The sequence below is a fragment of the Cryptomeria japonica genome, chromosome 9 (assembly GCF_030272615.1).
Source record: "Cryptomeria japonica chromosome 9, Sugi_1.0, whole genome shotgun sequence".
Classification (NCBI taxonomy): Eukaryota; Viridiplantae; Streptophyta; class Pinopsida; order Cupressales; family Cupressaceae; genus Cryptomeria; species Cryptomeria japonica.
In genome coordinates this window covers 520635963-520653430 of record NC_081413.1, presented here as the reverse complement: position 1 = coordinate 520653430, position 17468 = coordinate 520635963, and the positions used below count along the sequence as shown (strand labels likewise).

The following is a 17468-nucleotide window of genomic DNA, read 5'->3' as shown; positions in this document are numbered from 1 at the left end:
TCAATGGAACCCATGGAAACAGGTATGGACATTATCTATGGGGTGAACATTCAGATGGAAGTGCAGCATATATATCTTTTGACTGGGTATGCACAAAATGTTATGGTTTATTCTTCGATCTTTTCTCTATTTCTTGCTTATATGCTCATGCAAAATAAGAAACAAACAATTAAGTACACTGTTTGAATATGTACATGACATTATGTCAGAATGTGTTATTTTACATTAGTAGATTTTGAATGTGTAATTGAAGAACGTTGATTTTTCTTTGAAGAGTTTTATTTAAAATTTCAGAATGTGTTATTTTACATGATTATATTTCGGATGTGTAATTGAAGGAGGTCGGTTTTTCTTTGAAGAGTTTTATATAAATTTTAAAGCATTAGAATTAGTATCTTGATTCCATGTGAGGACTAGGAATGCAGTCACAGATAAAAGGCTGTATTAAAAGATACACGGTGAGCAAACTGAAGGAGAACTTATAGGGGGAGATGTTGAAAACAAGTTTTTCTGTTAACATCCCTAAACTAATCAGAGCATATTTTCTTCTTGGACTCAACTATTAAATGCAAGATGTGATGGGCTCCAGTTGACTATATGATGATGTCTGCAACAGCTAAAAGTACAAGGACATTTCTTGATCAAATGACAATACAATGCAGTATAAGTTGCTGGTACTCACTAAAAACATCTCCAATATCAACCAAGTTCTTGGACCAGAATATATGAAATTTAATTCTATAATTATAAAATGCTCGTTTATTGGAAGGTTTCCTGTATTTTAGTAGAAGAGTTTAGGATTTGAAGATCTTAGGCAGCATGCTGATAGATCATGTGGAGGGCTTCAAAAGCAATCCCATCTGCACTGCTTGCATCTTTTCTCAGGGGTTCAGTCTCAGGGCAAAATAAGATGACCGTTAATGATGAAATATCAAACTATCTAAATTCAAAAACAAAGGAAATGCCATCAAGGGGGTGATCATGTAGGTAGTGGATTAATATGTTGTAGGCAAGAACCAAAAATGCTAATCTAGGATAGGGAGCATGAACTTTCTCTAGGTTCCCTTGGGATCGGCTTCCATATGCCCTAGGATGTATTTGAGCTGAGCTTGTCACATGCTTGGTGAAAATATATGCTCAGGCCAAACCCAAATTGGGATTTGTACCCACCCTACGCACAGGATAAGTTCTTAGTGAATCCAATAAGAAAGCTGTTGTAACGTGATTATTCTTTGATAATTGATAGTCCATGGACAAGGCATACACTTATGATCTGTCAATTGTAATGATCTGTCAGATCATTGTATGAAACTTTTGTATGATAATATTTTGGAACCTTCAAATGTTCCCTTCTGGATTTTCCCTAAATTTTACCCAGTGATGGATAAGAATGCTACTGCTTGCAATAGATATTGATCTCTGATTCTGATAGTTGTAATGCATAGGTCTGCTCTTATGAGCACTGATGCTTTTGATTGCTTCCCTTGATGGTTTGATTGATCTCTTTATTGCTGGGGACTGTCTGCTCCTTAAGAGGATCGTTGTTTCTTGGATGGATTGATTGTTCTTTTCCAAAATGGCTGCTTGATGTTCTTTTCAAATGCTGATTGCTTGATATAATAAATCTGGATCTGTTTCCTATAAATGATCGCTGTATATATTTGATACTCTTTCCTGCTGTTCATCCATGCCCTTCTTCTCAAATACATAACCGTCTTATATAGCTTTGAGACGTAGAGTCATCCCTCTTTGCGAGGGACATTCTTCATAGGGTGGTGTCACTTCCCAAATGTCTTTGGTCCTTAACTAATCAAGTCGCTGCTGCAAACACATTAGTTCACTGCCTTAAACATAATTACTGTTTTTAATACAAATTGCTGCCTTGTTACATCTGCATTTTCAGTTTTTGACCTTTCTTCTCTAAACTTGGGTGATTAACCATTTTTATATATGCCTTTTGACTTGGGTGTTTAAATGTGGGTCAGCTCAAATATTAATCTAAATCTATTCTTTCTGAGTTGGCCAGCAATTGAAATAATAAACTGTTTTTGATTAATTCTCTTTTGTGTCGGCCCTTAACAAGGCTTAACTTGGGTCAGCCTTTTTTAGAAAAATAATATTATTGTTCTTATTTTAATTTGACGCCTGGGTTTTATTTATATATGGCAGGGGCATGGCATTTTGCCCTTCCTGAGATTGCTTGTCCTCAAGCAATGTAGGTTTCTATGAAATGAAACATAAAGGTCCCACACCAGTCCTTGGAGATTTGTATTCCTTATTTAGTTTGGTTGACTAAACGTTTGCAAAATATCATGGATATCTCTTTGGGTCAAAGGAAGGGTGATCTTAACATATATTAAGATGAGGATTAGAGGCATGCCACACATCTATGAGACCTCAAATGCAATAAATTCATATATTTTGGTTAGCTCTAATTCTTCTCATATTCTAGATCAATAAAAAATAGTAAGCTCATGATGATAGGAATATGCTTACAATAATCATGGACACTCGTGGAGTAGGCATATTGCAAACAAATCGGGTATGAACCAAACACAAAGCATACACATAAAACATGAAGTATACACATGAATATATGTAGACATGGAGCATACATAAAAACATGAAGTATACACATGAATATATGTAGACATGGGGTATACACTTAAATCCACACGTTTTGTTGGACCCCTTTTCGTTGACTAGAATGCATCCATAGATTTACACTAGAATTTGCCCTAGTATTCAAACACATTAGGGTTTGAGGAAGAAAACATGATAGGTCCACCCAAAGCCACCCCTGCACTAAGCCCAAGAGCGGACACTCATCCTCTTGGCCCAAGCACCCTGGACATCCACTCGGGGTGGTCTACTTTGTGGGGTGCTTGTATCTACTTTCCCTAATCATGCATTATCCCTTTAAGCCAATAGTTAGTCATGGTAGAGTTACGAGGGGAGATCGCTCTAGGGAGCCTTGCAATCTACCTATCTAAGCCCAAGAGCGGTTACTCACCCTCTTGGTCCCAATGGCAAGCACATTGGACATCCACTTGAGGTGGCCTACTTAGATGGTGATCTTATAATTGCATCCCTGCCTTATACTTCTATAGGGGGCTTAACCCCACCTTACTACACCCATGAGCTAGGAAGGAGGCCTAACCCCACCTTGCCGCTCATAAGCCATTTGGAGTCAGAAAGAGGGCCTAACCCCATTTTGTTGCTCATAAGCCATTTAGAGGCAGAAAGTGGGCCTAACCCCATTTTACTGCTCGTAAGCCATTTAGAGCCAGAAAGTGGGCTAACCCCATTTGGTTGCTCGTAAGCCATTTAGAGCCAGAAAGTGGGCCTAACCCCATCTTGCTGCTTGCAAGCCATTTAGAGCTAGAAAGTGGGCCTAACCCCATCTTGCTGCTCGTAAGCCACTTAGAGCCAGAAAGTGGGCCTAACCCCGCCTTTCTGCTCCCATATGCTTATAAATGTGGCATAAACTTGCTCCAATATGCTTCAAACATTTGCTTATGAAGTCCCTTTGGATTTTATCCTAACCCTCTTTTAGAGATTGCTATATGTCTTTTTTTTATAACTGCTTTTGCATCAAATGGGTATCACATCTATTAATAGGTGATTTGCTTATGACTATTGGGGAAGAGATGTGCTCTTCTATTACTAATTTGTGCTTCTTGTCTTCAGTCATAGGACTGCTACTTCTCAATACCCTTCCATGTAGTGTTAATTCTCAAAAACCCTTGTCCCATGTGTGTCCTCTTCTTGTTTTTGTCTCTTTTTGGATTGTATATTCATGCAACACGGGGTTGGCCTTTCTCTATCGTGTTCTATGGACTGCCATCTTATCTTTCAACTCTGCCTTTCACACTTAGTACTGCTTTTGAGATAAGTCTGCTACTATGTTTTTGAAGTTTTCCATATAGACCAAACCCTTGGATTGTTCCAGCAATTTTTGATTGTTTTAACGATCTTTATTCACTGTATGTCTCCTGTATAAATGTCCTTGCAGTATGAGCCCATGTTTAAAATTGTCATTCTATACATTTACTACTATCATAGTCTTTAAAATTGGTGTGTCAACTGAGCATTAATCCCACCCTAGGACCATCAAATCTTTTTACCATATCTGTCACTTGTTAACTTTGCCACTTTGGATCATTGTGACTGTCCTATGCTTGTTCTTATTATGACAGTATTTTTTGCTTTTTGCACGATTCAGTTTCTTCCTAATAGGCTGATCATGCATACATTTAAATCCTCTACACTCTGTCATGAAGTTCCTCTTTCTTCATCCATTCTGCCAAGATATTGATGCTTATCTTTAAGGCATACTGCTCTCTCTATTTTGCAGATGGTTGCCATATCTTATTATTCTCTGTCAAAAGACATTATACATTACCTACCCTTTATCCATCTATGTCACAGTGTACTCATTCCAAGAGGTCTCTTAACACATTACCAAGATGATCTCAACCATTACACTTGTGCCCTAGACTTATCAAAGGACTGTCGTGATGTTTGCATAATATTTAATCTGCCTTTTGTCTTGCAAACCCAATCCTTTGTCATATTTCATTTGGGCTAGTGACATGTCACTAGGCTAGTCACAACTATTCCTTCTTTCTTGTTACCACCATTGTCACTCAACATTATTTCAATGTCTAAGATGGATTCTTTACACTTTTCTTGAGTGATCATAACGCTTCTGATGTCTGTCTTGTTTTTCATGCTTATGAACTGCAACCTTTATGCCTACTTAACAGTGACCTTTATTGTTTGTTATCTTCCACACTAGGTTTGTCAATTTGACTCTATATTAAGCAATGTACATTGCACTCTCTACCCACGTGTTGGGTATGCAACTTTTTGACCCTCATCTTGTATGGTTCCTTTACCACCATGTAATTGAAACTGTCACTGCAACTCTATCTTGCGCAAAACGTCCATGTGCAATACTCTTTGTTTGAGACTCTTGCATGATGTCAAATGACTGAGTGTCAACTGTGATCTTTGAGTGATGGTTTGCACTATGTGACTCTTGTCATTTCTTGCCACTCATTCTTGATCGTTATCTTCAGGTACATTGCATAGTGCTATTCTCACAGGCTGGTAGAATCACTGCTCTGATACTACTTGTCATGTCTCTTTCTGGAATTGCCCTATATTTTAGCCCCCAATGGATAGGAATGCTACTGCTTGCAATAGATATTGATCTCTGATTCTGATTGTTGTAATTCATAGGTTTGCTCATATGAGCACTGATGCTTTTGATTGCTTCCTTGATAGTTCGATCTATCTCTTTATTGCTGGCGATTGTGTGCTCCTTAAGAGGATCCTTGTTTTTTGGATGGATTGATTGTTCTTTTCCAAAATGGTTGCTTGATGTCTTTTTCAAATGCCGATTGCTTGATATAATAAATCTGGATCTGTTTCCTATAATTTGTAATCCCCAATTTTTATGTGACGACTTAATATTAATTAATTTAATTAGATGACATTAAAACAATAAAATATTATTAGAATGTCACTTTATTTATTATTAAATATTTTTCTCCAGCATGTTGGCCTATCTTCTAGATACTTCTTGGAGATCTTTATATGGAGGTTCATGATGATGTTTTGAGCAGGCTTGAATTTGATAAGCAGTTTTATGATTTCTGGAGCCAAATACCTTTAGGAGTTTGATAGAAGGGCTGGACGAAAACCTGGTTCTTCCAAGGGAGTGGATTTGCAACAGAGTTGATAGATGGGCCAAATTTGTAAGGGTTTGTTAGAAAAAAATAAAAAAATTGCTGGATTGAAGTATTTGGAGCTATGAGGGCATGAAGAATAATGGGAGGCGCTATAGTTAGGGCTGGTGAATATATGATGAGCTGGAGAATTAAATAAATCACCCTCCTCTTGCATGTGGCATATTTCACAAGGCGGGAGTCAGAATTAAGTAGTAATCCTTCTGCGGAGACATAGAGACACCTGTGAGGTTCATTGGACAATCATTCAAGGAACATAACAATTCAAGTGGCGGAAACTTGGAAATCAGAATACAATCAGGAATAGAAGGGCTTCAACGACAGTTGGGGGAAGAGTGATTGCAGAGGACAGGAGAATTAATATCAGTGAAACTCAACGCTGAATATTAATGTATTGTTGATAGGGAGTCCGAAGAGTTTTGATACAAGTTTGGTGTTCTAACCTTAATCTTGGTCCTCCTGGTATTTTCTGCAAAGTGAAGGTTAGAGTCCCTGGGCTCCTGCCCAAAACTAGCTCCATTTTCGCTCCAAGGGGCGGCCCCCAGCCCCTGCCCAATTTGGCTGGGGGCAGGTCAAGAGCCCCCTACTATTTGAAGGGCTGAAATCTAGCAGGGCCCAGCTGAATTGTGGAAGAGGGGGTTAATTAATTAGCCTGCTAGCCCTTCAAATATTAGGGGGAGGATCTCGATATATCCTGCGAAGGGCCTTTTACTCTAGCAGGTTAACTATGAGTGAAGTGCAGCTACCTCCCATCTTCCTGTACCAAAAGGGAAGGCGTCTGCACAGCTTAATGGTCATACCTTCTGTTCCAACTCTGGCAATGAAAGCGAATTGACCATCTGGTAGAAATGTACTATTTCTGTTATGATGTACATGCAAATCTGTATGCCATATATGAACCTGAATAAAGTATGTTAAATTAAACTCAGATTTGAACACATTCATTTTGATGTTTTAAGGAAGATAGTGGTGTTTTTCTACTATATTTGTTTGGGGATCTTATATAATTGTTCGCTGTATATATTTTAGACTCTTTCTTGCTGTTCATCCATGCCGCCCTTCTCAAATACAGAACCATCATATATAGCTTTGAAGTGGATACTTAGATTCATCGCTCTTTGCAAGGGACTTCATTCTTCATAGGGTGGTATCTCTTTCCAAATGTCTTTGGTCCTTAACTAATCAAATTGCTTCTGTTAACACATTAGTTCACTGCCTTAAACATGATTACTGTTTCTAGTACATATTGCTGCCTTATTAGATCTGTCATTTTAGTTTTTTGACCTTTCTTCTCTAAACTTGGGCAATTAACCATTTTTATATATGCCTTTTGACTTGGGTGTTTAAACATGGGTCGGCTCAGATGTTAATCTAAATTTATTCTTTGAGTTGGCCAGCAATTGAAATAATAAGTCTTAACTTTTTTTAATTAATTCTATTTTGGGTCGGCCCTTAACAAGGCTTAACTTGGGTCGGCCCTTTTTAGAAAAATGATATTACTGTTCTTATTTCAAATTGACACCTGGGTTTTATTTATATATTGCAGGGGCATGACATTTTTATAGTTTAGTATTGACTAGTTTTGTTGGCATATTCTCTATATCTAATCACTTTGATTTGATATTCACACCACAATACTTTCATTCACTTTTTGTCTATATATAAAACATTCAGTTTGTCAAAGCTTCTCCTAGTTTTTGGGCCAATGGTGTTGTGGGACATATTTTGGAGGCAACAAAAGAATGCTTGAATTTTAGGGACATTTGGGAGTTGACAACTATTTTTATATGTTTATAACTTTTCAATTAAGCATTCTAAATTGCTGACATTTGGTTAACAATAATCAATAATGCAATATGACTTTAAATTATGAACATTCAACTTTGACCATTAAAAATTGAAATCCACAATCGAGTCAAACATTTAAATATGAATATGAAATTGTACATATTAATATTTGATTCTAATATCATCAGTGGTCAAGAAAATAAATGTTTGCAGGTCAGCTAGTTTTGTTTTTCTGTTTTTAAAGGTTTATAATAACATTTGACATGGGAGGCATCCTTCAATCTCCTGTTAATGTTTAGATGTCTCCAAAACCTCAATTGAAACAAGGAGCATCTTGAGGATGTAAAAATATATTGGACATGAAGAAAAAAAAAGAAAAAAGGGTGGGGAAGATGTTCCCTTTGTGACACTTGACATTCAAGACATGGGATGTTTTTCCATGGAACATTGAATTCATTTTGGTGTGTTGCTTGTCAGCCACACTTTGGTGCCAAGTTAGTGATATTGCAGCACTCATGATGTTTTTATATATATCAAACCAAATAATTAATTTTGCATTGTAACATACTTAGAGTTTCTCATTTAAGTTATTTCCATTTCGTATCTCCACTAATGTGAGGTTTTATCTATGGAAGCATTGTTACACAACTTGTGATGCATCATGCCACCCATAGATGAAAAACTCTACAGGTTTTTCACAGACTCACGAGTCAAAACCCTAGCTGAGTCACTCACCATTAAACTCAGCTCCGAGTTTCTATAACAACACGCAATGTTTTTGAGGAAATACTTGCCATGAGACAGGATGCGCGAGGGTTTTCATCTGGTTTTTGAGCGCGAATCTGGGGCACAATAATGGCGCGACTCCAGGGCACAATGACTGGCGCAACTCCAAGGTTTTCATCTATTTTTTGGATGCGACTCCAGGGCAAGACGATGGTGCAACTCCAGTATTCATGTAGACGTTTATTATCTCTGTGGATACTTCTATGTAACGACAGCTAGTGGAGAACTATGCTTTAAACAATGCATTCAGCGTAAATAAGTTTTTCTTAATTGAGAGATTTTTAAAAATTATATTTTTCGATAAGTTGGAAAGTGGATAAGCCGTTTTTGTAGTAACGCCTTTCTATCCACGAGGGTGTGGTGACATAAATTGTGCGGGATATACTCAATTTAAAAACGTGGTTTTTTTAGTAACGCCTTTATATAAATGTGTATCTTTGAAGAATATTTAAAAAAATGTATTTTCAAATGTTCGATAAAGTTACATGTATTTTTAAAATTTTGGGCTTGCCGCTTCATTGCTGAGTCCGAGTTTTTCAACTATGATGCCATCTAGCTACCTACATGTTCTTTGTAGATGGTAGAGAATTTTGTGAAAATATGTCTTCTTTATAAATGTGTAAAAAGTTGATAAGAGTTCTTGGTTGACAAAGAGATGATTTTGAGCAACATTAAAGAATTCATTAATAATGGTACATTTGATAATGCCAAGACCCTTCTCATGGCATGTGGTATAGGCAATTACAGAACAATGGTTTGTGGTCCACTAACGGACCTCCCAAATGCTTGTGGTAACATAAGGACCATCCATTACTCTCCAACAAGTGTTACACATACTCTAATAGAGGTGCAAAGCACTATTACTAAGACAAACATCCTTATATTAACCGACTTCATCTACATGTTACGGTTCTACCATGATTTCAATAGGGTATAATACACCCATAGGCCAAATTCCAAAATGTAAATCACATAACACGATACATTGCTTTGAGCATCACTTTGCAAACATTAGATAGTGTAGTTGACATTTAGGTTTGTCATATCAAGAATCGACCAACAAATGGTTTAGATCCACAATTGTCAAGAGAAGACGAGTTATACAAGGAAATTGTTCCACTTCCATAGGAAACAATTCAACTTACTAGTGGCTTTTGGCCTTTGCAACAAGAAATCTTTGTAATCTATAGATGTACACACATATCATTAGCATAGCTGTAATGACCCCATTTTAGTCTAACATCAGATGATGTTTCGTTAGCCTGTATTGCTTTGGTCCCGAGGGCTAACCAGGACTTTGAGGGATTAGAGAGGGATTTGACATAGGCAATTTCAGTTTCAGGCCAATCGGAGTTGTTTGGGCAAGGTTTCTAGATACTTACTATTTATAGTAAGTCAGTTGTGGCTCAATGGAATATTTGATGCATTTTATAATGCCAATATTTATGGTGATCAATATTTGTCATCAGGTTTGTAAATTTAATGAGCCATTAACTAATTTGGCGATTAAATTTAAAGTTCCTTAAGTTAAATTTAACTTTCGTGATTCATTAATGCTGGGACTAATGTTTCAAGGGAAAAATTAAAAGATCCCTTTAATCAGGAGACATAAGGGGGATGATATTATTTTATTATAACTCGTTTAATCCCACATTTGTGGTGCATTGGGAATCGTGCCAATACAAAGTTATAAATGAGAGCTTGTAATGCAGAAGAGGGCATCTTGGAAATTGTGTTTATTGGGAGTTGTATTTTTGGAATAGTTCTGGAAATCCTTTGGCTCTTGAGGACGAAATTCCTCTTGGGTAACTTTCGTACCCTAATTCATCAACTTTGATCACATATCTAAGATTACCCTAGGTTATCTCATGGTTCTTGCATCTCTAGCATGGGCACAATTCTAGGGTCCATTCGCACAAATGTCGCTTGACGAGCAAGCCAGGCCATGTCTTGAGCAAGAATCTTAGTCAAATTTTCTTATAAGCCGAATGTTTCCACACTTCATCATTTGGATATTTCACATCATGGAAAGCAATTCTTTGATGATATGATGAAAGAATAAGGTTCCGGTCAACTATTGAGAGGGGGGGGGGGTGAATTAGTAGATAGAAAACTGTATAGACTTTCACCAATCTCAAAATCAACCTCTCAAAGCAAACTCTAAACTGACTGGTTTAAACACTGAACTTCAAATGCAATATTACTGACAAGTAAAACCGGTTGACTGCTATAACAGACTAACAGTAAAACATTTTTAAAACTCTCAAAACCTTTTAACTGAATCATTCAAATACTTTACTGACAATAGTTAAAACATATTTCAGATTGCTGCCGGTTAACATAACATATCAAAGTGGATTTAGTAGTTAAGCAATTCAACCATAGTAAACATAACACAATATTTTTGACGTGGAAACTCAAATGGGAAAAACCACGGTGGGGATGAATACCCACAAGTATTCTGAACTCTTCTGAAGTCCGCCCTTTTAGGAGCCTAGCCTGTTAAAGCTTTACAAAAGTCTTGTTAAGAACAGATCCAGCTAGGGACCGCTCGATTAAGGGATTGACTATAATGCCCCATTAGAAGCAATACCCTGTTAGGAGTAACCTCGGTAGAGGATTTGAATAACACAAAGCTTGTTAGAGCCTACCCGGTTAGGGGATTTGACTGCTGTAATTGTTAGAAAACAAGAGGGGTTTGCTGATCTGTTTGAATAGCACTACACTTGCTTGTTCAGATCCTTTTCATGCTCCTATCTGCCTTTACACATACTGCAGATACATCTCATGATTCGACAACCACACTCTCTTACTCTCAACTACAAATTGCCAACACTTCAACAAAACAACTCATCAACCTTATAAACAAAACAATAAGTCGGTAACACATCACAAACCTAATTCTCTCATAGAGATTACAAACAAATCGGTTCAAGTATGACCATTGGATTACATAACAATCATTGCACATCATTCAAGATAACCTCGACTGCTCCTTGATCACCACTTCATTGAACTTTGTAACTCATCACGCGGTTTACATTACATGCAATGAACTTGCTCATTCCCAAGATAAAAACCGTTATCTCTACGCGCCAAAAACCTTTTGAAACTCTTCTCATACAACATGCATACGTGTCATAATTATTACCGCTCATCATTTGATCATAAACCAATACAATCGATTCACCAAACTTCATCGGTTAGGGTTTAGCATATCAACAAGTAGGGTTTACCGGTTTATCTCTCCATTTCATAACAATACGAGTTTCCTCCACAAATTCACCTACCAGTTGCAATTCCCTTCACTAGCTCTTCCTATCGGTTAGAAAACAACATTATAACAACATCATTACGGGTTAATTGACATCAATGACAACATAACATTTCATTAATGCAATCTTCGTGCAAATGCCAACATTCTTGACCACCGAGCCTCAAACCTAGCCTTCGACATTGAAAAAGCCCTAAGACCTTTTCATGTTTGCAAATGAGATCTTGATGACTTGATTACCTCATACAACTTAATCATGCAAGTCTCAAACCGACATATCCAACCTCCTGACAAGCAAAGGTTAATGACTAAGAGACTGACACTAAGCTAAGACAACACTAAAACCCTAAGCAAAGCCAAAAAGTGGGGGTACCCATTTGCATTGGGGCGATGTGTGAAAATGTCACAAGAGGTTCCATTAATCTCGTCATTAGGTAAAACTTTTGGTGTTCAAATTCCCCCCAATTCTCAAATAAACTAAGACATGTTTTATTGTAAGATTGATATAGTAATTGGTTGATTGAATTCGTGCAAGAATGTGTTGCAGTGCAACTTTTTAAGTCATCCAGGGACTTGTTATATGTGTTAGAGATAATGGTTTCTTTTACTATAGAAATGATTGCTTAAATGAGAAGTGTTCACAATGTGGTGGCTTGTCAAAGTTTATTTCATGTTTTCATGAGGGCAGCAAACATGAATTTGGAAAGAAAATTGTTGAGAAAAAAGATATATGAGATGGTGAAATATAGTTTGAAGAGTGAAGGTGATGGTGAAATATGTTTAATTTTAACCATTTTTGGTGGCAAACAACTAAATGGAGGTAGATACCTAAATAATTTTTTTAAGTAGGTGGATAAGTGGATAAGTATGCGAAGAAGACAAATTCATAAAAATGTGGTGTAAATGGATAAAATAAGATTAAATGTATGAAAATAACTAAAACATGTTTTAGTGTAAGATTAATAGAGTATCTGTTTAATTCAATTAGTTATACTTCTTCACGTACATTTTTTGTGATGATGAAAAGATCAAGATTGCTCTTCTAAAACTCTATTCTCCTATTGAGATGCATTGGCAAGCTCTTGCATTTTGTTAGGAAAACTAGACAAAAGGCAAATTTGAACCAACCTAGTATCAATTCCTAGGAGCTTTAAGGATCAACATTATTTTTAAGATGTCTATGTTGACCATTCCATCAATGGTCACAATTGTAGCAAGGACAAGACCGATCAATCCAAGCTTGCATCATTGCCTTCTACAAGCTCTATGCAAGGTTGGACCCATTTTAACTAGAGCAACAATAAGTCGTCAAGTATTGTAGCAACTTAAGATTAGCCATCTAGTCCAGATTGAAGTTGATGAAAATAAAGATGATGGGTGAAGCCTACTGCTATGTAGCAACCATTGTGAAGGAGTTCAAGGAAAAAAGCTAGCGGGAAACAGCCAACATGCCCAAGGAAAACATTACCTTATGATGTAATTTCCCCTTCACAGGCATAAGTTCTAGGCATGGACCTGTAGCCTATTTTAATTTTTATAGGCTAATTGGAAGTAGAAGCAAACAATTAGTTAATTAAATTAAGTTGTCCAAGTGTAAGTGATTTCTATTTAATTAATTATATATTTTTTTATATAGTGAACAATGAAAGTGAAAAGTTTTGGGGAAGGAATTTTGAGGCCATTTTACCAGTTGAATTTTTTCAAGGCCATTTTAGGGGACAGTAGGGGATGACAAAAGGGGCAACTATATAGAAAATAAGGAAATCGCAAATATTCATATGATAACGTTAATAAGGCATTCATTATATAACTATAGATCCTCAATACACACATTAGAGTTGAATTGAGAGTTCAAATGAGAGTTGAACAAGTTAACAAATGTCAAAATGTATTTGCTTTCATAATTCATTGTCAATGTGCATATGATATATTAATATGTCATTTAAAATTTAAAAAATACAATAAAATGCCCATATGCTACCTACTTAAATGACAAAATGAAAAAAATTTAAAAACATAGAAAGTATGCGGCTGCTCCTAATTAGCATCAAGCAACACTTTCTAAATCAGAGTTCAACTCAAGTCACTGCCACTATAAGGGGATATCTCAAATTCCTAATGTGCCTTCTCATCAATTCGGGAGCATCTTTGGTATCATTGTTCTGCTATAAAGTTGGAGTTTATTGATACTATGTTTGACAATCTTGAAGTCACAAAGCACTACGCAAAACCACCAACTTCCTTGTCTGTTTATAGGTAAGTTTATTCTTTTGATAGACGATGAAATTGTATGTGGTTTAATTTTCTCTTTAACAGAAGAACTGACAACTTGTGAAAGGAGGAAAATGATGAGCATCTTCAACATTGGTGTATCCTTGTACCATGTACGCTATCCAATAGGGTTAGTTTGAGCTAATGTAGCTCTATCTATTTTTGCCTCTGGTTTAATTAATGTTGGATTGCAAAGCATAGTAAAAACGAGCCATTGTGAGTGAAGTATTGCTGACTTTTCCTTTGAATATATCATGTGAGGTGCCTATATTTACACTTCTTTTCCTCACCTCTTCATTATAATAAGGAGGCAACCTCCTAATGTTTTGATGCATACCATTTGGGATATGGAGCAAAGATTGCCATATGAAGTAGGGTGTTAATAGTGTTACACTATTGCATCACAATGCGATTAATATATTACTCATATAATCCCAAATTAAGGTACCTATTATGAACCGCTTGCTTCATCCACTCAAGTATGCTACCAAATGTCTATCTTTCCAAGACAAAGAGAGTTTGTATTAGCATATCTTTTATTTGATAGCTTTTGATTCAGCAATGTTTGTAGTAGGCTATCTATTCCACCTTGAATTAACCATCAACTATTGAGGCTCTTGGACCTCAAGCATCTTCTCTGAACAAAATGAAATAACTAGCATACAAGTATTCCAGTCTTCATAGGTAGAGGATTTTTTCTTTGAAAAAGCTTTGAAGAAAGCAAGTGAGGTGTGATGGTTGCAAATAAACATCTAAATATCTCTACCTTCAGTGACTGATTGCTGCGCCCAATCTATCTTCTTTATGTTATTCAATGTGTTTTTTAACCCATGAACATAACTTGGGATCCAAAATATGTGCTTTTAAGAATCTTTCGTTATCATGCCAACTAATTTGCACACGTGTATTATTAATGACCATTTGTACAACATTTGATGCTCCAACCTCCTCTATATCCTCTCTTGACATGTGAAATTGGAAGTTTTGCATCCCTGTGCTTCCTCAAACAATCAATAGCTCTAAGAAAATAAGAGTCGACACACATGTGATTATTATGTTAATGAGTAGACAATGACTAAAATTTGTTCATCAGACTTCATCCTAATCACCAAACTCACCTTATCATATTCTTTGTGAGCAAGGGTAGCACATAATCTAACCTATGTTCTCTAGGGTGTGTGTACGAGGAACCTACAAAAGCTACACCTTTGTAAATTTGTTTGATGTAAGTAGAAACATGGCACATGCGTAGAAAAAATTGGCAATGGAACATCTTGTGCTTGCATATTGAACATACTTAAAATTATCCTTGAATTCTCACTGGCATTAGTCTTTTGTTTTTTGTTTTGTGGGAATGTCAGCACTGCCACTAGCAATCATGGATGGCAGACTGTATTGGCATTGGCACACATTAGACCTTGCTTCCACCACCATATGCAATCTATTAACCTCTGCGTTCTCACTTAACTTTATGTTCTATAAAGCCCAACAGTCAAAAATATACCTTGGTGTAGCTCCCTCTAAAATGTCTTTCAAATATGACATAACCACTCTTGTACCTTTGGAATATTTGCTTTTGTCTTTGTTTAGGGCTGTCAAAAATTGAAGAAGATGTCTTTTTTTAATTAAAAGAGCCCTTTGTGTAAGCTTTTAAGGGTGGAATGGGCACTCCAGTGGGTTTTGTAGTTGTTCTCCTTCACCTGAAACATTCCCAACACTTTGATGAATCCCTCTAAGTTGAAGCTACATTTTTTTGTTCCATTTTATGCTCACCATTGTCACTACTGCTACCCATGTTATTTTCTGTGAAAAATACAATGTAAGTGCAATACTGAAAATGGAAAAAAAAAAAAAAAAAAAAAAAATCAAATGTTTTTTCTCTAAAATTTTGAGAAAAAAAAAGAAGAAATGAAAGAATCACTTACTTTTCTATTTCTTTTGTTATATCGCTAATGTTTTGTTGAAGCAGCAGATCTATCAAGATTTACCTTTAGATGATCAATATCCTAGTTATACTCATTAATTGCAATATACTGGGGCATTGCTTGGAATTCACTGATTCAGTGCTTCTAATCAAACATTGGTATTGTAGGACACTGAGTGCAGAATGTTTGTGGGAGGAAGGATTGCTATTGCAAAACATTTGAGATTGGGAAGGAAATAATGCTCTGGAAGATTGTAAATTTGCAGTATAGTTCTTATTTCTTGCCTTTATCAGTGTTTTTGTACTGCCGATGAGAAGGGAAACATTGTTAAAGGTTAGCAGGTAAATTTTAGTTGTGTTCTTTACATTATAAATCATAATTTATTTTTTCATTTTAACAAATTTGTCATGGTGTCTTTTTATACTTAGTCTGAAAAAATAATCAGTTTTTGTTTCAAAGAAATTCAAACATAAAAATCTATTTCCTTGAGAATGGGCACAGCATGTGTTGTAAACTTCATCTCACTATTGCATGTTAAACGTGCTTAGGATCATTCTTGTGCTACCAGTGACAAGGTGGTTGTTGCAGTTGGGGGACTGTTTGGGGCACCCCGTGCGTTACTAATCTGAGATGATTAACATGCCAATAAAAGATGTGATGGGAGTAGTCACGTTTGCAATGTTTCTGCAGGTTGTGTAATATAAATTATTGAAACTATGTCAGAGGAGTTCTCAAAATTGGAGCTCTCTATTAGAGCTGGGTGCTACAATTTGTAGCGCCGTTCTTAAAAAATATTGTAATGATATGTAATGTATTAATGTGACTTTGCAACCTGAAATCCAGGTTTGTATATAATTTTTTTCCCTGGATTCTCCCTGCTCTTGGAAACTATAGGTTGCAGTCCACTGGACCACAATTTTGGTCTTTATTAATGAGTAACTTCCATTTGAAATTTCACAATTTGGTCCATGAGATTCCAAGTTCAGCTGTCTGCAATATTAGATTCATTTTTAATGCTTGCATCCCTGGACTTTCCAACTTTACATTTAAGATGGTTGTACAAAAAATGATAAATCAAGCTTTGAAACTAATTATTTTTGTGGTTTCTACTCTTACTCAGAAAATACAGTTTGCATTTTGTTTCAACCACAAGTTGGTTTCCACTAATGGATAATTTATATACCACATTTCAAATTTTCGTCCATCAGATCCTGAGAAGTCTTATTTTATGCGTAGCATTGACATGTATATAGTCCTTGCATCTGTGGACTGCCCAACTTGCATCAAGTTAGTTTTAAAATAAATGGAAAATCAAACAAAAAAGTACCATATTGTGTTAGTGTTCATACATTCTCTTCGAAAATAAAGGTGGGATTGTATGGAACCACAAAGCTGGTTTCCACTACTGTAACTTTTGCATCAAGCTAGCTAAAAAATAAATGGAAAATCAAACAAAAAAGTACCATATTGTGTTGGTGTTGATACGTTCTCTTGGAAAATAAAGGTGGGATTGTATGCAACCACAAAGCTGGTTTCCACTACTGTAACTTTTGCATCAAGCTAGCTAAAAAAATAAATGGAAAATCAAACAAAAAATTACCATATTGTGTTGGTGTTGATACGTTCTCTTGGAAAATAAAGGTGGGATTGTATGCAACCACAAAGTTG

At 36.2% G+C, this 17468-nt stretch overlaps 1 protein-coding gene across 2 annotated transcripts in view; it reads left to right on the top strand.

Moving 5' to 3' along the window:
- Positions 1-16909, top strand: part of LOC131066898 (calpain-type cysteine protease DEK1) — a 164789-nt gene extending 147880 nt beyond the window's left edge. Inside the window, exons 31-33 of one of the 2 annotated variants that reach the window (XM_058001774.2) lie at positions 23-86; positions 15968-16133; positions 16349-16909. The gene's annotated coding sequence lies outside the window, so the exon portion shown is untranslated. Of the gene's footprint in view, positions 1-22; positions 87-15967; positions 16142-16348 lie in introns of both variants that reach the window. The other variant, XM_058001773.2, reaches the window with a different exon arrangement.
- The last annotated feature ends 559 nt before the right edge of the window (positions 16910-17468 follow it).